At 36.0% G+C, this 4754-nt stretch overlaps 1 protein-coding gene across 5 annotated transcripts in view; it reads left to right on the top strand.

Moving 5' to 3' along the window:
* The window catches only part of LOC106461358 (glutamate receptor ionotropic, delta-1-like), a 70436-nt gene that overhangs the window by 4081 nt on the left and 61601 nt on the right, over positions 1 to 4754 (top strand). The window lies entirely within an intron of this gene.

Genomic DNA, 4754 nt, shown 5'->3' with positions numbered 1-4754 from the left:
AGTTGGCGGTGGGTGGTGATGACTTGCTGCCTTCCCTCTAGTCTTACACTGCTAAATTAGGGACGGCTAGTGTAGATAGCCCTCGTGTAGCTTTGCGCGAAATTCAAAACAAATAAACTTTCTGAACTGTCTCTCGGTGAATTAGTGTTAAGTTTAAACACTTGCAACACTAAAATTCAGAGTTCGATTCTCCATGGTTGACAAAAAAAAAAAAAGAAGTAGTAACTGTATATATGGGTGGCCTGGTCGCAAGTCTTAGCATATTATGCTGAATAGTTTGTAATATTATTAAAATATTTAATATCTCAGCATAATCTACTAAAGATCTAATATATACTTTAAAAGTTGTAATTATTGTACGACATGTACACCCATTTTGATTATGTTAAATTTTTAGCATGTTTAATCTAGCCCAACATTTTTTTGACTAAATATTCAATATGGCGTGTCAAGTTTAATGTTCTATCGTAAAAGACACCTAAATATTTAACATCATCTACTTTAATAATTTCATTGTTGTATATTTTAAGTTTAGCGTTTACTATATTTCTAATATTTTTGAAATTTCGTCTTTATGGTAGAACATTATAAATTTAGTTTTATCAGGATTAAGGTACACTCTTCATAAATCACACCATAATCCCAAATCCACTAGAGCCAGTTGTAAATTTTTAATTATAATTGAAATAGAATAACTCGTTACCCAATATGTGATATTATCAGCATAATTTGCAATATTTATATAGCCGTTAGTACTTACTGATATAGAATATCAATTGTATACATACAAAATGATAATGGTCTTAACACTATACCTCGTGGTGTTCCTACCTCGGGAATGAAACTTCAGATTCAATATCTTGTATTTTAATATCATTTAAATTACAAAATTATTTATCCATTTAATGATAACATAAGGTAAACTTAAATCATAAATTAATTTTTAAAATAGTCCATTAAGCCAGGTCTTATGAAATGCTTTTTTTCTTTCTTTCTTTCTTTCTTTCTTTCATTTATAATTTTTGTCATCTAGTGTGAACTCTCAATGTATACTTGTAATCTTTCTAGTACTCACTATTTATTTATGATAATTTTCCATGTCTGTCTTTAGAAGTTGATTTGCCTAACACTTCTTTTTCAGTCAATCTCCATGTGTCACCTGTATTTTACTTAAATACTTAAGTATAGATTTTTAATTTCTTTTTTTTTCAACCATTTCTGAAGCAAAATATCCCTAACAGTTATTTACATAACACTCTCATCGCCGGCCACATTGCACCGGACATGAGACACACTTACAACAGTAAGTTGAAAAACATACAAAAACACCTCGTGGAGGTCCAGGTGACCTTCATGACGTCACTAAATTTCCTTTATATATCACTCATTCAGTTACACCATTTCCTTAACCGAACTCAAAATTATACTAAAAACTGGGGAAGACGGCATCAACAACTCTATAATCAAAAACCTCTCCGACAATATATTATACCAATTAGTAGTCCTTTATAATTTATCTCTGTTATTTGGTCACTACCCGTCAATCTGGAAATTCGCTGTTATCAAAGTATTCCGGCCTGGCATGGCCAGGTGGTTAGGGTGCTCTTCTTGCAATCTGCGGGTCGCGGGTTCGAATCCCTGTTCCACCAAACATGCTCACCCTTTTAGCTGTGGGGGTGTTATAATGTGGCGGTCAATCCCACTATTCGTTGGTAAAAGTGTAGCCCAAGAGTTGGCGGTGGGTGGTGATGGCTAGCTGCCTTCCCTTTAGTCTTACACTGCTAAATTAGGGACGGCTAACGCAGATAGCCCTCGTGTAGCTTTGCGCGAAATTCAAAACAAACAAACAACGTCCCGTATTTTTCGGAATATAAGACGCACCCTTATTTTGAAGACAAAGTTTTGGGGGAAATTTTACTATACTAACTCCATTACTATAATTTATTTTTTATTATTTAGGGAGCATTATAAATAGTTATGTTTTTAAAAGAAAAAAAACTATTGTTATAAATAACACATTCAACTGAACTAAACTATGCATGCCTGTTTAAATATATTTACACATGGTTTGTGTATATCATATATATACATATATATTATTCATACCTTCGGTGTATAGGACGCAAGCAGATTTTGACATCAAATTTTGTGGTAAAAAAGTGCGTCTTATACACCAAAAAATACGGTATTCCCTAAAAAAGACGCGATCTCAACGTACCTAATTGTTACAGACCTATAAGCCTACTCAACACGTTAGGAAAACTAATGGAAAAATCATCTCTAACAGACTACTCCATTTTCTAAAAAATAACAACATTCTTAACAGCAACCAACATGCAAGCAGAAAACGCAGACAGGCCACAGACCATCTAGTTAGGTTTGTCGAGTCATTCTCACAAGGATTTAATCGCAAACATACGACAATAGCTACATTCCTTGACGTAAAACAAGCCTTCGACTCCGTCTGGCACGACGCCCCAAGCTGTTTAAGTATAAAGTACCCGTTCCCAAAATTAAACGGCTATCTACTTTTCTCACAAGCAAAACCACCAAAGTTAAAAACGCCACACCTGATTCATTTCTTCTAAAAGCAGGGGTACCTCAAGGATCAGTTTTCAGCTCGCTACTGTGCATTCTATTTGTAAACGACATACCATTCCCAGAAGTAGCTTACAGTCTGGCTTCTCTGTACGCTGTTTGGAGTGCATCACGTGATCCAATTTTTGCATCAGCCAGAGTTCAATAAATGCTAAACATCATCATTCACTGGTGCAACAAGACACAAGCCATAGCTTTTCACAGAAGAATAGGAAAATATAACATAAAGACTCAGAAAAATTTAATTATCAATATTCAACACCTCTATCTCACTTAAGAAATTTTTTAGAAATGACTTTGAACATGCACATGAGCTGAAACACGCACTTTAGCAACATTTTCAAAAACACCAGTAAAAGTCTCTCATACTTACGTTGCATCGGAGGCACGAACAAAGGCTGCAACAGCCATTCTATCATAAAAATATAGGCCCGGCATGTCCAGGTGGTTAAGGCGCTCGAGTAGCCCAAGAGTTGGCGGTGGGTGATGATGACTAGCTGCCTTTCGTCTAGTCTTACACTGCTAAATTAGGGACGGCTAGCACAGATAGCCCTCGTGTAGCTTTGCGCGAAATTAAAAAACAAATATATAAAGCTTATATAAACTCCTTTACGAATATGGATGTCCCTATGTCCCGTCACTTGCAACATGTCTGACACTATATACAACAAGATCCGCCAGCAACAACAACATAGCTATTATAACAGCATCCAGACTACCCAATAACCCCTCTTGAATACGTCAGCGACCTCACAAATTTACCTCTTATCCAAGCTTGAACTCACAAACTAGCCGAAAAATACTACAACAAATCATGCACAAGTAATAGTCAGACCAGGACCTTCCAAATACTAGCAGCCACACCCGCAACATGGCGAACCTATATATCGCCCCTAAACTACATAAAACCCAACACATTTTATCTGCTCACAAATTTCTTTTTTTTTTTCAACCGTGCATCTCAGGCACGGGTCAGATAGATTATTCGACACCTGGCCCGTGAATTTAGATTTTCTCCGGGCACTCCTGTTTCTCCCTGCATCAAAATCAATCAGAATATTGAATAACTTTATCCGAACCCCCTGAAAAGCGACGTTACTCTAGTAAGTCCAACAGACTCTGATATATAATCATAATCTTAACATCATCAGTTTAATATTTCAGATGTTCTCTATACATGTACAATATCTTTTAAACATCAGAACTCAAACTCGTGTCCAACTCACCGACCACTTTCGGCTGGTGTCATCACCATGTGCACCAAATACACATGCTTCGTCTTGGACAACTGAACGACGGTTTCTTCAGGGCTTCCTCTCCGGGTTTGAATCGGTACTAACCCGCATGCTTTGAGAATAGCCGCTTTAACCTTATCATAATTCGTACAATTTTCTAAAGAGAGAGCAGCGTAAGCTTTTTGTGCTTTACCAGTTAAAACACTTTGTAATAATTATGACAATTTTTCGGTGGGCCATTCCATGGTTTGGACAACCTTCTCAAATGTTGGAAATATTTATCTACTTCATTTTCATTGAACGTGGTACTTTAACATATCGATTAAGTTCAAAGTTGTCATTTTGCTTTGGTAGATCAGTGTTGAGTCTAATTTCCATTTCTTTCAGCCTAATTTCTTTTTCGGCTTTAATACGGGCTTTTCCGGCCTCAATACGAGCTCGTTCGTTGTCTTTCTCTGCTTCAATACGAGTTTGTTCGAGCTCGATTTGTTTGAGTTTTAGCTGAATTTATCTGTATCACTCAACCCCAATTGGCTAGTAGGGACACTAGAGTCTTCCCCTAATGCTTCCTTAGGCAACAAATCATCTTCGACTATTATTTCGATAATGCGCTTTTCTAATTCATTTTTTCTCATTGACCTTTTAACTTCCAGTTCTAAAACTTTGGCAGTTTCGAGCAATTCATTTTTGTTATATTTTTCTAGTTGTTCTGGGGAGGGTGATACAAGAAAATCTTGATAATCCGACATGATCAAATCTTGTTAGAACTGATAAATATAAATTCAATTATGATTTAAATTATAATTTAGACCGAATTTTATCTCTGATTCAGATCTCGGATACGAGCCCCCAATTTATTGTGTTAAGTATTGAGAATTAAAAATAGTCCGAAGCCGATATTTTGGTTAATTTACGCTATTT

This window comes from Limulus polyphemus, unplaced genomic scaffold (genome assembly GCF_000517525.1).
Source record: "Limulus polyphemus unplaced genomic scaffold, Limulus_polyphemus-2.1.2 Scaffold943, whole genome shotgun sequence".
NCBI lineage: Eukaryota > Metazoa > Arthropoda > Merostomata > Xiphosura > Limulidae > Limulus > Limulus polyphemus.
Note: the sequence above shows the minus strand (reverse complement) of the source record. Positions and strands in the feature narration are given on the sequence as shown.